A 17382-nucleotide genomic window follows, 5' to 3' on the forward strand; every position below is an offset into this window, starting at 1 on the left:
AAATATTTCAAATTTTGACCCATCAAATCCAGAGCACCTGCTGCCATTTTTCTGCACATCAGTTCCTATGTTTTCATGCATAGTGAATCGCTTAGCCTTGTTTCTGCATCAAGAAGTATGGCTTTTTTGTCGCAATTCTTCCATGAAGACCACTTCTAGGCAGACTTCTCAGGACAGTAGATGGGTATACCTGGGTCTCACTGGTTTCTGCCAGTTCCGTGCTGATGGCACTGCTGGACATCTTCCAATGTCAAAAGGAAGTAAGCATGATGTGTCTTTCATCTGCTGCATGGTTTCCTTGACTGACCCCTCCATCTACAGTCCTCAACGTTGCCTATTTTTTTGTGCTTCTTCAAAAGAGTTTGAACAGCACATCTTGAAACCCCAGTCTACTTTGAAATCTTTACCCAAGAGAGACCTTGCTGATGCTGTATAATTACTTTGTGCCTTGTTTCCGTCCTCAGTTTTGCCATGGTGTGTGACCTGTGACATGAAACTGAGTTCCACAACCTCACCCTAGTAGCAGGGTTTGGCTGTTCCTCCACCAGTTTTAAGCATCCTAGCTCTTAGGCATCTGTTTCTGTTTATGATTGGTTTCAACTTCCGTAGGAAATTATCATTAGCACCTGCTTGGTATAATTGGTTAATCATACACCTGACTCTAATTCTATAAAATTCCTGACTTTATAGAATTGGTGCTGTTTTGAAGGCAAAGGGTGGCAACACCAAATATTGATTTGATTTGGATTTCTCTTCTTTGTTTACTTTCCATTTTGTTAATTGATAAAAATAAACTATCAACACTTTTATTTCTGAAAGCATTCTTAATGTGCAGCAATTTTGCACAACTGCCTAACACTTTTGCACAGTAACACTTTGCAAAGGCATGCAAGGCATTTCATTAGAGTGTACTCTCAGAGATAAAATAACAGACAAAAACAGACAACAAAAGTTCCTAGAGAAAGATCCCTGCAGGATTTACTCTGATTGATCACTGGTTTATTATGCTCTGCAGTAAATTCAGAGTACAGAAAAGTTAATTTTCCTATTTTCATTAGAAACAAAAGGCACCAACCCTAAAAATACAATTTTTTTGTTGTACTTGCAATATATTCTTGGGACTAAGTAACTATTATTCGATTAAGTTGGCTTATCTCATCTACACTTCATTTTCTTCCACAATGAAACAGGGGATTCCCAAATAATCTTCTGTCCTGGTAATGATCCAGACTTATTTGGTTCAAGCAAGTAATGACATTATTCTCATACATTCTAACAAATTCTTTCTGAAATATTCAATGCAAATTCCTAAATTGTTGAACTTCACCAAGATTAATGAAGTTATAAAATTATAAACTCATTATATAACTCCATATTAAGTCAAAAAATCCAAACCACACCAAATTCTGTAGCTCATATTTTCTAGTAGCTACGGTATACTAAGAGCAGCAATCTATAGCAAATTAAACTTAGTACTTTACTAAAATTAGTGCTGACTTAGCTATTTGTGACTAACTTTCCTCAGAAATCTCCGTGGGGCTTAACATGTGCATGTTTATTTAAATTATTTTCACACCAATGATTTATATTGTTTTATAGTGGACATCCAGCCAATCTCTGCAGCTAACTAGACAATGCTATAAGATATTATAAATCAATAGTGTGGAAATGGCTATACAGCTAAATTTCACTGAATTCAGGATGATTTCCTCCAATAGCACAATGTTTAAGATTGTAATTGTAACTTAAATTTAATTGGGATGAGTCCATCAACACAGCTGATGATCTTACTTCAGTCCATTAAACCACTCTGGTTTATTGCCAATGATTTCAACATTAAGGCTCTGAACCAAACAATAAATGAAGAAAATGATTTTGTTTGTACAATGAAGTACACTACACTCATGCATATCAAGAAAACATTTTTAATACAACCTTAAATGATTGCATATCCTCTTACTATAAATGTTTCAAAACCCTGAATATCTAAGCATAAAAACTGGCTATTCTATTATGTTCTTCTGCAGTCCATACTAATACTATTGTTTAGTATGGCGGCACCTTCATACTAAAATTGTTATTGCGAATCTCTTCTAAAAGATCAGGATAACAGAACTTGATGAAGGGGCATTGCTTAGCTGTTGCTTTGTATTTAAACTAAATGTACATTATGTAATTTCAACAAGCTCAAATGCCACAATGTCTTAAAATTCATCACAACAGTTAACTTCTGTAAAGGAGACACATAATATGTTAGAGAAATAAATTCCATCATTTCTTATTGCTCTCCTTTTCCCTAAGGCACAAAAAAGAACACCCTATGTTCTTGAATAAACTTCAAAGCTTCTACTAATTGCAAACTATACGAATGTCATCTTGACACAAGATACTCATTTAATCAGAGACTTAAGATAATTTAACATGCCGAGACAAAATCCAAAAGGGCAGTTCGGCTCCCAATGAAATTTGTTGGAATAGAACACCAAAAGAGTAGCTTTTTTAAAAAATATATAATTAGTTTCTCCTCTGCTAACCCTCTGCTACTTCGATCCGAGATTGGAAAAGCTAATCTAAAGCATGCATGCTCGCGGGCGCGCGTAGCAGAAGTGAGTCACTCTTCCAGGGAACTGATGATTCATCCATTCAAGTCATCCTTTTCGAGGCCGAATTAACAAGCAAAACACACGTGGGTTCTAATCCACAAATCCTTTTACCCAGAATCGGCGGGATTCGATTACGCCCCTGAGTTCTTTTAACTCCACCTACGGCTCCCGATATCGATTTACCTCTTATTTTCCTCCATGACGAAAGCACCGGGCGGGGAGGGGGGAGGAAGAGGGAGGTAGGGTAAAAAACCCACGTGCCCCCCAAAAAGACAGGTGGTAATACACCTCACACCGTAGGTGACGTTTCCATCCCGAGCCTTTAAAAAAAAAAAACATAAAACCCTCCTTTTGGACTCGGGCACCTGCCGAGTCAGGTGCACACACAATCGTCTGGTCAGTTTCACTTTTGGGAATTTTTGACTGCGCGTGTGCAGAGGTTTCCTCCGGCTGAGCAGGGCCAGAAACATCGCACCCGAGAAAGACAGGAGAGAGAGAGTCTGTCTCTTTCTCTCTTCGCCCCAGTCACAACTTGCGGCGTCCCTCCTCTTGTGACCACCTTACATAACAACACGGGCTGGCTTCCCAGCAAAAACCAAAAGCGGAAGGCAAGCAAAAAGGCGCCTTCGGGACGGAGAGGAGCAGCAGATGCTTCTTCCCGGGACCAGCCACCCCTCTTCGCTCTTTTGGAAAAAAAAATAAAATAAAAATAAAACCCGAGTGACGCCGGCGAGCGGGCGGCTGTCTTGCTTGCTGGGCTAGAAAAATCCGGAATGGAAGAAGCGACGCAGCAACCCCCAGGCCGCTGTCGGCCCCCAAGGGGGTGGGGTGGTTTGCTTGGCCGCCCTCGGTTCCCCTTTGCGGAGCTTAAAAGCCAACCTCTCCCAAAGGTCTCTCTCTCTCTCTCTCTTCGGGTTTCCTAAAACATCCCCCCCCCACACACACACACTCACACACCCCACCTTGGGAAATGTCAGCCTGTTTGGGAGCGACTCCGAATTAAGCGGGAGGGGGGGGGCAGGAGGAGAAGGAAGAAAAAAAAAGGGGGGGAGGCAAATAAGAAAGAAGTTATTAACTCTCTTTGCCGGTCCTTTGGCAAAGGCGGCGGACGAGCGGCTGTTCTCGGGACACAAGGCGCGAAGTGGCCGGAGCAGAGACGCTGCCTTCCCGCAACTTGTTCTGACAGGGGGTTGTTGGTGGGGGGGGGGGATAGCCGTTCCCCTCTTGCCTTTCGCCAGGCGCCTTTCTCTCTCCCCCCCCCCCTTTCCCCCTCCACTTTCCCTCACAGAGCCGGGGCAGAAGGGTCCCTTACCTTTCTTCTCCCCCCCCTTCCTCCCCGAACTGGCCCCCCGAGAGCGCAGCCCGCGGACGCAGCAGCGCCGGACTCCTGTGGATGGTGCCGGGGGAGCGAGAGGTGCTGCCGTTCAGCTGACAGGAGTTCCTGCCGGGGAGGGAGTGGGGGGGGTGGAAGGAGCGAGCGGAGGAGGGAGGGAGGAGGGAGGAGGAGGAGGAGGACGTCGAGAGTCTGTGAGGAGGAAGGCTCGCGCCGCGGAGTGGAGTGAGGGAGCGGTGCGCGGGGAGGTGTGGGGAAGGGAGGTGGGAGGGGGGGGAAAGAGAAAGCGGAGGACTTTCCCAGAGCTTGTTGTTTACGCATTGCTGCCCTGCTCGGTGCACAACACAATTCATTCTCTGATTGGACACAAAACTGGGGCACAGCCTTTCGCTGCCCGCCCTCTCGTCTCGCACGGCTATGGTGCGGCCGCCGCTCGGAGCCCCCCCCTCCCCCTCCCCCTCCAACCCTTTACAACTGGCAACTGGCAACTTTTGCCCCGCTGAAGGGACTACGGCTCCCCGAGGTGGCAAAGCTCCCTTTTTTTTTTTTTTTTTTTTTTTTTTGCGCACCAGCCGCGAAGAGCCAATGGCATCCAGCGGGCCCGCGAGCGAACGCATCCCCTTGCGCACGCGCGCGTTCGCGCGCCACCGCTGGTCCAAGCTCAACTCTTCCCCCCCTCACTCCACTCCGCCCGCGAGGCATTCTCCCCCCTCCTTTTTTTTTTTTTTTTACCCTTCCTGGTCCAGCCGTGCACACGCTACCAGGACGCTGGAGCAAGGAGCATGTGCGTAGCTCCCGACGCATGCTCCCTAAAGCTCGATGAAGGCGCGGTGACGCTACTACTGCCCTTAGATGTCCTTTTTTTTTTTTTATCGGTGTTCTTTAGTTCTGCAGCTCCGAACGTTTCAAGAACTGTGGGAAGGTGTTGGGTTCCTAAAAAGGAAAAGCTAGGACGATAACTCTATCGTTGTAGTCTTCTTACCCATGGGAAAGTAGAGCTTTAAAGTCCCCGCAGAGCAGTGAATGTACAGAGGACTCTAGAGAGTCAACTCGAAGTACACTGATCAAAGTAGGAGTGTGTGGAGTGTAGGGAGGTATGTGTGTGTTCGCGTCAGTGTTGGCTCCTGGAGACTGGCCGGACTGGTCCCTGCAATTTTCTTGGCAAGATTTTGGAAGTGGCTTGCATTGCCTGCTTCCTAGAGCTGGGAGAACATGACTAGCTCAAGGTCACCCAAGCTGGTTTTGTGCCTAAAGTGGGACTAGAACTCGGGATCTCCTGGTTTCTAGCCTGATGACTTAACCACAACACAAAGTGCCTCTTGCCCCATCAATAGAAAGGAAGTTTATTGTGGATGATTTTGTCACAGGTCTATCTGGAGAAATGCAGCCAGGAGCCAAAATTTGAAAGATGGTATACTATTTGTCTGTGTCTCTCTGTGTGTCCCTGAGATGGATCTTGCCCATCTGGGGGCATTTGATTCAAAATGAATCAGTAATTGGAAATTCATCCTTTATATAACCTAATGCAATAGCTTGTGCTAGATGCTAGTTTGGGGCAGGCGGGGTATTGTTAAAAATTGGTGTGTTCAAGTCCTAAACCTGTCTGTACCTGATGATCTGCAGGAGAGACTCATTGGAGGCTGTGAAATAAATTCTCTGGAGATTGCTTAGCATTTAGTAAATTGACTTTTAAGATGAGAGACCTGAATCCATGTAATCCCATAGATATAATGGCATAATCGAACAGAGCCTTTAACTACTATTATGGTAGTAAAGAAGGTGGATTTGGCCACAAGATAATTTGTGACTGGCAAGCTAGACCTAAGGATTTCAAGTGACAGAAATTGACTGGGCAAATTAGCTTCCCCAAAGGGCTTTTAATTACACAGCATATTCTATAAAACTGAAAGAAAATTGATTGTTTCAATATCTAAACATGAGTCCAAGATAAACCAAACGCATATTCAAAGTGGTGGTAAGATTTGATGTCCAGGTTTTAACAAGATAATTTCTCAGTAAAAATGTCTCCAAAGCTCCTTGATGGCTTAGCCAGTCCTTATATTCCTGGATTGATGCAAGATTTTATATCTGTATTTTCAATCTTACAGTTTTGTGAATTCTTTTCTTTTATTTTTGTAAATAGAAACTGTCAAGGAGCAAATCGAGATTGAAACAAATGACAGGGCACATTTTTTTCTCTGTAACTTGCCTATCATTTTTCCCACCCCACCATTTCCCTTCCTTCAGTTGCTATCGCTCGGGTTGGAAAAGCATATCTATTAAAAGACAAAGAATGGCATTCATGCCTCCTCATTTCACATTTAACTGAACCTTTGTTTTCCATTGCTGCATGGAAATGTAGATTTTTCTATTATTTGTTTACCAAATATTGCTCCTATGTCTTGATAAATAATACCTTTATCCCACAGACTGCCATCAAGCAATCCATCAACAGTCTGTTCAAAGATATTTCAACCATCAACAGTCTGTTTCATCATTCAGTACAACTATCTAATGAACAGAGTCAGACATAATACACTTCTGGCTAATCCTGATTTTTAGCAAACTATTTTCATTTGGTTTTCCTATGTTGCTGGTCTCAACCCAACCTTCTCCAATCTTTTGCCATTCAGATGGCTTGGGAATACAACTCTTTTTGGATCTGACATGCCATCATATTTGGAGGGTGCCACTTTTGGAATTTCTTCCTCTATTTTTACACCCATCCACCCCACATAACCAAGAAAGAGGAATAATTCCCAATCACAGAGATGTATTATTGCAAGGAAATCAGCAATGTTTATGGTTAGCATGTAATTTTTGTCCAGGAATGGAATCTAACTCTATTGCTGTGGATATCACTATCAGTAGTTAACATAGCATAATTCACCATTCTGCTTTATCTTTAATTAGCCTCGTGCCATGTTTTGAATGTAGGATTGAATATTCTGTTTTTGCATTTATTTGGGTTTGCTGGCTTTTGGGGATTGACTGTTCTCCATCTTTCTATGGCTGAAGGACAATGTGGTACTCAAAATCATGTTGGTCTCCAGCCATAGAGCTATATATTAGGAGCCCTGATGATGCAGTGATTAGAATGCAGTATTGCAGGCTGATTGACCCCAGCCTGGAATTCAATCCTGGTGGAGCTCAAAGTTAATTCAGCCTTCCATCCTTCTGAGGTTGGTAAAATGATAACCATCCTAAATTGTTGGGGGAAATATTTTGGCATTGTAAACTTCCCAGAGAGTGCTGTAATGCACTATGGGGTATATAAGTCTAAGTTCTATTGTCACACACATATATAGAGAGAGAGGGGGAGGGAGGGAGAGAGGAAGGAAGGGAGAGAGAGAGAATATAGAATAAGGCATGGTGAAAGTTGCAGTCCATGCTATCTAGAAGTCCATTATCCTCCACTGAAAAATCTTATGCATGCCTATTTAGTGGTAACTCCTATTGAGCTCAGCGAGATTTCTGAGTAGATATTTTATGAATGAGAATACACTTCCCCTCTTATTTCTTAAAAAAAATGCTGTATTTCATAATAAAGCATTCCTTCTCATGTTGCAATCAAAGCATACTAGTACACTATCTTACCTACTTAATACTCATCTGATTGATTAAAATTGTTTTCTTTAAAAAAGCAAACTTTATGAGGACCCAGATTTTTGGGGGCAATATGCTGACTCTGTAAACTGCTTAGGGCTGTAAAAGCACTGTGAAGCGGTATATAAGTCTTAAGTACTATTGCTATTAAAAATGGTTGTTTATCCAGTGCTTTTCAAGAGAACTTGGCATGCAAGAATTAAGTGAGAGAAGCTTTTCCTAGACTGGGAAAGAAGCAGCTGAAAAACCAGAACTTGTTTAATTTCTGCACGGCAGCTTCTAAAAGCCGTATGAGCCGGGCCAACAGAGTTGCCAATCCAAATAGCTCTTAAAGGAAAAGCCAGGTTTGCTTTCAAAACATCTGGGAAGGGTCTAAGAGTACATGGTTGAAACAGCATGGAATTCATGTCCTTTATAAACAGTGCTGTTAATTCACAAAAACTCTTAAATCAGCAGCTTCTGAAACATTCCTAGGGAGTTTGAGCTTTTGGATAAATACTCCAAGGGGAGATGTTTAAGCAGTTTGTTTACCTTGTGTTTAGCTACAGATACACTCTAGCCAGAATTAACACCTTTAAATCCCATTAACTAAATGGGAAAATTACGCACGCACTTAACTTTTTCCCATTGAAGTGGACAAAGCCAAATGCTAAACTTTTAGGCGACTTTGCTCCTTTCACAAATTATATTTATTTATGATGAAAAGACTGCTTTCTTCCTCTTTTCAGCGTCCAAATTCTCCCATAAAGGTTGAAATGAAAATAAAGTTTCAATTGTGAAGTCCAAAATAGTTTAAAGTATTTACTGTTTAGTATCCATCTTCTTTTGTGTGAGATACCTCTAAATACAGAGAGAACTTGAAATGTTTTTATGAAAAGTAATGTTTATTGCAACATTTTAAAATGAAGATTTGTTTTTTTTGCATGGGACTAAAGGGAAGTTATATTTATGACCACACTTCATTTATTTAATCAAATAAACATTTCATTCCTAGTCTTGTCATTTATTCTCAGATAATATTTTTCTATGAATCCTGGACACTAAAATGTTGATACCCTGTTTCCCCGAAAATAAGCCATCCCCTGATAATAAGCCCAATCAGGCTTTGGAGCACATGCGCTAAAATAAGCCTTCCCCTGAAAATAAGCCTCCCCAAAAATATTTAAACACAGAGCTGGAAATCAGGTAAGATGGCAAGAAGAGCCCCATCTTGCTCCACGTGCCTCAAAATAATAAGACCTCCCCGAAAATAAGGCCAAGCGCTTATTTCGGGGTTCAAAAAAATATAAGACAGGGTCTTATTTTCAGGGAAACACAATACATTGTGGCTCCATATAGATTTCCATGGTGCACAAAGCACAGAAGAGTTCATCTGGCGAGATCATTATTTTTATGATTACAATAGTTTCATTTCCTTCATGGGTGGTTTACTATTATTTTTTTAAAAAAACTTAAATGTAAAAAGAATCTATAATTATTTCAGGTGGAAAGAACTACCTGAATTGGTTATATTGCTGTTTAAGTAAATATTTATTAGAAGACTTTCACTGATACATGAGTATTGTATGATAGAGATTTTACCAATAATACATAATGCAATAAATAAAGTTGCTGTTTGGTAAAATAATGCTGATTTGATTGCTCAAGTATTGTAATTCTTAGATAAGACTGTAGAGCATAGTTGCTGAAACTTTAATTTTGTTTTAGTTTCCTGTTGCCTTCTTACTACTAGATAGATTATGAAGAACATATAGACCAGTATTTCTCAGCCTTAATAACTTTAATACATGTGAACTTCAATTTCCAGAATTCCCTATCTATCTTAGTGGCTGGGGAACTCTGGAGATTGAAGTCCATATATCTTAAAGTTTCCAAGGTTGAGAAACACTGATATAGATTAAACATTATATTTGCAGTATTTGTTTTCTTCCTTTAATTGGGCATATGGGGTTGTCTTGGACAATCACTATATTCAGTGTTGAATATTTCAACCCAATAGTCTTCTATATAATGGCTGTATCCAGTGATGGGTTTCAAAATTTTTTACTGCCAGTTCTGTGGGTGTGGCTTGGTGGGCGTGGCATGGCTTGGTGGGCGTGGCAGGGGAAGGATACTGCAAAATCTCCATTCCCACCCCACTCCAGGGGAAGGATACTGTAAAATCTCCATTCCCTCCTCAGTCCAAGGGAAGGATACTATAAAATCTCCATTCCCTCCCCACTCCAGGGGAAGGATACTGCAAAATCCCCATTTCCTCCCGATCAGCTGGGACGCAGGAGGCAGAACATAGATGGGGGCAGGGCCAGTCAGAATTTTTACTACCGGTTCTCCGAACTACTCAAAATTTCTGCTACCGGTTCTCCAGAACTGGTCAGAACCTGCTGAAACCCACCTCTGGCTGTATCCTAAATCTAGCCACCTGCCTTTAGAACTGCATACTCAACAGCATCTGAAGTTCTCCATTCTTCTGGTGGACTTTTTGACCACTCATTGCAATTCTGCTGCAACTTTGAACATTTATGTAGTTTCTCTTAATCTGAGAATCTTAATCTTATTTCAGACCAAGACTGAGATGACTCCAAACAGAACCAGACAAAGGAGAGGGGAAGACATTTTCTCAAATTATTCATGGGCTTAGCGGGGATCATTTTGGGGCTGAATCTGATTCACAGCTGAAAATTTCCCTTCCCTTTTATCACAATTTTCATATATTTGTATGCCTATGAAATGACAGCTAACCTCTCCTGCACTAGCTAATCCTGAGATGATCAATTCTTGTATTATTCTTACATTCTCTGTAAGCCGCCTTGAGTCGCCATGTGCGAATAGGTGGCAATATAAATTTCCTATAAATAATGAATAAATAAATAAATAAATACAAATCCAGAACAGCCATTTATATATCACCAATCAACAAGGAAGGATATGTAAAATGTTCCTATGATAATGTGTAAATATCATAATCGATGCACATTTTAAAGTAAGAATTACTGTATCATCTAAATCAAATTGTTTTGGATGGTTTCCCCCTAAATTTATATGGATGGGAACTTTTCGCTTTCATTTTTATTGCATCATCTTGTTTTGTGACTGATTCTTGATTTTACTGTTGTTTGTTACTTTTTGTTTGTTTTATATGTGACCGGGGATGTTTTAAATTATACATTGCACATAAGCTGCCAAAAATCATTTTGATTGCAGTGGGGTAGAAATGTGTTAAATTGGCTAACACCAAGCCAAGTTCTATACATCATAGCAATTTGAGAAAAATTACAGCCCAGGATCTGTTTGTCCATTCATTTACTATCCAAATCAGGAGTGGGTTCTAAATTTTTTTACTACCGGTTCTGTGGGCGTGGCTTGATGGTCATGTGATAATTCTTTAGGATTTAGCAGAGGTACTGGTCTACCAGGCTTTTAACTGCTTGCAGAGCTGAACTGGTCTACCCATTTATTTTTGCAGGCACAGGTCTACCCGTTTATTTTTGCAGGCACCGGTCTACTCATTTGTTTTTGGAGGCACCGGTCTTCCACCACGCTGCCTTTTAACACTGATCAGCTGTAGGGCGGCCCTTTGAAGCCCCGCAGCAAGAGTTTAAACAGTTTTTTTCCTTCTAGCCAATCAGTTGGGACTCAGGAGGCAGCAATAGATTGAGGGTGGGGCCAAATAAAAGGTAAGAATAATGCGGGGGGGGGGCAGGGGGGGTTACGGCAGAGAACTGGTTCGGTGATGCCATATCATCACCGCTACCGGCTCGGCCGAACTGGGCCGAACCGGGAGGAACCCACCACTGATCCAAATACTAAGTACTGATATTCAGTTTCAAAGCTTCCAATTCTCCTTTTTTTTTTTTTAAGTTGAATGTATTTAAATTCTCTCTAAACAGATTACTGTTCTCACACACTTATGTAATAGAGAACTAAGAGTCATCCATGGCAAAGCTAACTTGACTTTGCAGCCATGGAAATTGTGACTGGCAACATTTCCCCTAGCCTAGAGCCTAAAGTGCAAGGCATTTGGCATCTCTCTAGTTTAATGCTAAGTATACAGTATGTTACAATATGATTGAGAGAAGTGAATATTCAGAATGTTTACCGAGCAATCAAGTACAATGGATGAACTGGGCCAATTGAGAGGAACAAACTCCCCTTCAGAATTCCTAAGAAGAAATAAAACAGCTAAACCATAAACAATGGTTTACAAACTACAATGGTTAGGTTCATGCCAGGGGTGGAATCTAAAATTTTTCCCTACCGGTTCTGTGGATGTGGCTTGGTGGACGTGGCAGGGGAAGGATACTGCAAAATCCCCATTCCCTCCCCTCTCCTGGGGGAAGGATATTGCAAAATCTCCATTCTCTCCACATTCCTGGCAGAAGGATATTGCAAAATCTCCATTCCCACCCCACTCTGGGGCCAGCCAGTTCTCTGAACTACTCAAAATTTCTGCTACTGGTTCTCCAGAACTTGTGAGAACCTGCTGGATTTCACCCCTGGTTCATGCACATGCTAAGCCAAAATCAAAGAAACCACTTATTTGCTACAGGACTTTCACAATTTTAGTTTGTCATGCCTTTGGAAATAGTTTTAGACTGACTCACAACTGTCTTAATCAACATGAACCTCAAAGTGTACAGAACACCCAATGAGGTCATGAATATATCCTCCAATTTAATCTTCAATTAACCAATATGTGGACCCAAAAGCCAGCACCCATTCTTTATCCACAATCTTAATGGGATACTATATTTGTCCTTTGGAGCTGCAAAAGAAAAAAAGAAAGTTCTCCATTGAAGATACATGTTTGAAACCTGGCTCTACTGCAAATCCTGCTGAACTGTGACTGAACTGGAAATAGACTCGGCTGCCAGAGAACATGGTTAAAGAGCTAACAATAAGGTGGCAATTCTAAGATTTATGTGATATTATTTTGGTGTAACATGCAATTTAATTTTTTTTTTCAAACGGTGTGCAGTGTATCATCAAATATGTATGTTACATATATATACACACATATATTTGTTATGCACAAAGTCAAGTTATTTTGAGTTCAAAAGAGGAAACCTCAAAATGAAGTGATTTGCTCAAAAAAGTGAAAGTGAAAAGTTGAAGAAAGGATTGATATGCTGCCTTCACCTCCATGAAGAACCGTCTTACTACAAAACATAATTCAAGTGCAAACTCAAGCAGAAAGTTGTGATTTTTTTCAAATTGCCTTTTCCAGAAATCCAACCTAACCTAGTGAGGAGTTATCAGATTAACTCTTGCAATCAAGCTAGCCTATTTGCAAATTTTTGGATCTGCTGCCATCTCTCTCTCTTGTCCAGATTTTCTTTCTTTCTTTCTTTCTTTCTTTCTTTTTTGAATGATTCTGTGTGTGTCATTGCTGTCTTTTACATTCAAGTAGTTTCGTCAACCATCTTCCTCTTTCGTTCTTACTCGGTCCATTGTTGATTAATCTTCCTTCAGTTCATTTATCTAACTTTTCACTCCTGTCCTTCCCGTCTTTCCTTTCTTTTAGACTTTTGCAACATAAATAAATAAATAATTTTATTTCTATACCACCCTTCTCCCGAAGGACTCAGGGCGGTGTACAGCCTATTAAAAGCACAAAGACAGACATCAATTAAAAATAATTAAAATTATTAAATAATTTCAGTTCAGATTTAAAACCCCAAAAATTTAAAACACCCAATTTAAAATCATTACATTGATAGCCCGGCCTGGCGGAACAGCAGGGTCTTGAGGGCACAGCGAAATACACGGAGGTCGGAGATCTTACGCATTTCCAGGGGCAGTTCATTCCACAGGGCTCCCACAGAGAAGGCCCTCCCCCTGGGTGTCGCCAGCCAACATAACTTGGCCGATGGCACCCTGTGGGAGCAGACTGGCCGGTGGGAGGCTATTGGTGGCAGAAGTCGGTCTCGAAGGTACCCGGGTCCTATGCCATGGAACGCTTTAAAGTTGATGACCAGCACCTTGAATCGCACCTGGAAGACCACTGGGAGCCAGTGCAGCTCGCGCAGGAGGAGTGTCATGTGGGCACAACGAGTTGCGCCCATAACCACCTGTGTGGCCACATTCTGGACCAGTTGAAACCTCCGAGTGCTCTTCAAGGGGAGCCCCATGTAGAGAGCATTAGAGTAGTCCAGCTGGGAGGTGACAAGGGGTCCAGAGTGAGTGACCATGCGCAAGGCGTCCCGATCCAGAAAGGGCTGCAACTGGCGAATCAGGCGAACTTGATAGAAAGCCCCCCTGGCCACGGCCGTCATATGCTCTTCTAAAGACAGCCGTGCATCCAGGAGGACACCCAGATTGCGAGCCATCTCTGTGGGGGGCAGAGATTCACCCTCAATAGTCAGCGATGGCACCAGCTGACTATATCGGGACACCAGAAGCCACAGCCACTCGGTCTTGGAAGGGTTGAGTCGAAGCCTATTACTCCCCATCCAGACCCGCATGGCCTCCAGGCAGCGAGACATCACATCAAGGGCGTCATTGGGGTGGTCTGGGGTGGAGATGTACAGCTGAGTGTCATCAGCATACTGATGGACTCTCACCCCAAAACCACGGATGATCTCACCCAGCAGCTTCACATAAATGTTGAACAGAAGGGGCGAGAGGACCGACCCTTGCGGCACTCCTCATGCGAGGCGCCTCGAGGTTGACCTCTGCCCCCCTGCCAACACAAACTGCGAATGGTCGGAGAGGAAGGAGGAGAACCACCGCAGGACGGTGCCCCCTATTCCTAACCCCCTCAACCACTGCAGCATGATACCATGGTCAATGGTATCAAAAGCCGCTGAGAGATCTAATAGGACCAGGACAGAGGAGCAACCCCTGTCCTGAGCCCTCCAGAGATCATCTACCAACGCGACCAATGCCGTTTCTGTGCTGTACCCCTGCCTGAAGCCCGACTGGTACGTGTCCAGATAGATAGCTTCATCCAGGTGCCAGGGAAGCTGTTGTGCTACCACACTCTCAACAACCTTCACCACAAAACTAAGGTTGGAGACCGGACGGTAGTTAGCTAATTCAGCCGGGTCCAGGGAAGGCTTCTTGAGGAGAGGCCTCACCACCACCTCTTTCAAGGCGGCGGGAAGGGCACCCTCACTCAAAGAAGCACTTATAATCCCCTGGAGCCAGCCTCATGTAACCTCCCGGGAGGCCAGTACCAACCAGGAGGGACACGGGTCCAATAAACATGTGGCGGCACTAATCTTACCCAGAACCCTGTCCACATCCTCAGGAGCCACAGGATCAATCTCCTCCCAGATAATATTCTCAAGACCTACCCTTGTCTCCTCCCCTGGACTCATCCAGTTGGAGTCCAAGCCTTCCTGAATCCGAGTGACTTTATCATGCAGGAATTGCACAAAATCCTCAGCTCGACCCTGCAAGGGATCTTCCCGCACTCCCCCCGAAGAAGGGAGTGGGTCATCCTAAACAGAGCAGCTGGGCGGTTCTCTGCAGATGCGATAAGAGCGGAAAAATGGTTAGATTTTGCCGCTTTTATTGCCACTAGGTAGGTCTTGATATAAGACCTCACCAGTGTCCGGTCAGAATCGGATTGACTAGTCCTCCAGATGCTCTCTAGGTGTCTTTTCCGACGCTTCATCTCTCTCAGCTCCTTGGAGAACCAAGGAGCCAATTGAGATCGGCATCGGGTCAGAGGCCGCAAAGGCACGACGCGGTCCAAAGCTCCGGCGGCCGCACTCTCCCAGGCGGCCACCAGGTCTTCGGTTGGGTTGTGTGCCAGGGTCTCAGGAAATGGCCCAAGCTCCGTCAGGAACCTTTCTTTATTGAATTCTGATTCCCCTCTCCCCATTTATTTAAAGACAATAATTTTTAGGCATATAGGAATTCCTCAACTTGCAAGCAAAATTGAGTCCCAAATTTCTGTTGCTGAGTGAGACAGGTCTTAAATGACTTTTGCCCCAATTTTTATGACTTTTCTTGCCACAGTTGTTAAGTGAATCACTAGTTAATCACATGATTGTTAAGTAAATCTGGCTTCTCCCTTGACTTTGCTTGTCAGAGGATCACAAAAAGGGATCACATGATCTTGGGACACTGCAACAGTAATAAAGTCCAACCGTCACTTCTCGGTTGGACTACTGTAACGCCCTCTACATGGGGCTGCCCTTGGGATGCACCCGGAGGCTATAGCTAGTGCAGAATGCAGCCGTGCAGGTTGTTACGGGGGCTTCTTGTTACTCCCGTGTGACACCTCTCCTGCGCAAGCTGCACTGGCTGCCAGTGGTCCTTCGGATCCGTTTCAAAGTGCTGGTGCTCACCTATAAAGCCCTACATGGCTTAAGCCCGGGGTACTTGCAGGATCATCTCCTGCCATCCTCCCATCGTCCTGTGCGCTCCCACAGAACGGGCCTCCTCAGGGTGCCGTCAGCCAGACAATGTCGGCTGGCGGCCCCCAGGGGGAGAGCGTTCTCTGTGGGAGCGCCGACCCTCTGGAACGGATTGCCCACCAGGCTTAGGACAGCCCCCGACCTCCTCTCCTTCCACCGTGAACTGAAGACGTGGGCTTCAGTTTTATCAAATGGGCTGACCCGTTGGGGGATTTTTACAATTGATATAATTTTAATTTAATTTTAATTTAATTTTAATTTAATTTTAATTTTTATGTAATTTTTGAATTTTGTTGAATGTTTTCTTTGTAAGCCGCCCTGAGTCCTTCGGGAGAAGGGCGGCATATAAATTACATAAATAAATAAATAAAATAAATAAATATGAGTCAGTTGTCAAGGATCTGAATTTTGATCATGTGACCCTGGAGGTGCTGCAGTGGTTTCCTGCTTCAGCAGGAGGGTTGGAGTAGAAGACCTCCAAGATCCCTTGCGAAAAATGGTCATAAGTCACTTTTTTCCAGTGCCATTGTAACTTTGAACGGTCACTAAATGGACTGTTGTAATTCAAGGACTATCTGCCTTTTGATGGAGTTCTCCTCCCTTCATTTATTCCTCCCTCAAATTATTCTTGAAATGATGGCCGTACGTCTTCTCCACCTGGGCTTCCTCCTTCCATCAAACTGTAACTGTCCTCATCTTCTTCCTATATTTTTTTCTGCAACCAATGTCATAAAATGGCAGATTCTTTGTATTTTACTAAAGTAACTGAAGGGGTCTTCCTTATAAGGAATGGGAGATAGAAAGGTAAGAGAACTTGGAGTGGGGAAAGAGAAGAAAGGCAATTAATAGCTTTACAGACTAAAAAGGAGAAAAGGAAAAATAAAAGATTTCAGACTGCCTGAAAAAAACAAAAACATGAATACCTCTCGTATCACAGTCAACAATAATTCCATAAATAAGTAAACAGTATGTTCAGTTCCTCTAAATGAAAGTATCCCACATTATCTGTACCTACAGTACTATTTCTTAAATAAAACTTGAATTGTTGAAAAAGAACTAAACTGAATAAATGAGAGAAGAATATAATTCTCTCCTCCATACTTAAGGTTCAGGCCAGTGGTGGGTTGCCCCCAGTTCGCATCAGTTCTGTAGAACTGGTAGTAAAACCAGCGGGAGGCTCCGCCCACCGACCCTGAAGTCATCAAAACGCTTCTGCGCATGTGTAGAAGCTTCTGCGCTTGCGTAGAAGAGCGCGTGAGCGAAGCGAGCGTGCGCATGTGGCCCCGCTGTGAACCAGTAGTAAAGGTAAGTAGAACCCACCCCTGGTTCAGGCTAATTAATTCCTCTCTTGATTAATCTTAATTTATTTTACCTCTTTTATGCTTTGTGTCCACATATTGGTTAAAAAAGAAATTTCTTAGGTATAAGAAGTACAGAGTTTATTATTTGGTGGTATATTTGAGAGGTGTACAGG

At 43.0% G+C, this 17382-nt stretch overlaps 1 protein-coding gene across 4 annotated transcripts in view; it reads right to left on the reverse strand.

Annotated features, from left to right (window-relative positions):
* The window catches only part of PCGF5 (polycomb group ring finger 5), a 41416-nt gene extending 37225 nt beyond the window's left edge, over positions 1–4191 (reverse strand). For 2 of the 4 annotated variants that reach the window (XM_070944877.1, XM_070944874.1), the window contains exon 1: positions 3916–4191. The gene's annotated coding sequence lies outside the window, so the exon portion shown is untranslated. Of the gene's footprint in view, positions 1–2786; positions 2871–3679; positions 3700–3915 lie in introns of those variants that run through there. The other 2 variants (XM_070944876.1, XM_070944875.1) reach the window with 2 other exon arrangements.
* Positions 4192–17382: the final 13191 nt, after the last annotated feature.

Source organism: Pituophis catenifer, unplaced genomic scaffold (assembly GCF_029215685.1).
Source record: "Pituophis catenifer annectens isolate HBS135680 unplaced genomic scaffold, rPitCat1.0.hap2 SCAF_6, whole genome shotgun sequence".
Classification (NCBI taxonomy): Eukaryota; Metazoa; Chordata; class Lepidosauria; order Squamata; family Colubridae; genus Pituophis; species Pituophis catenifer.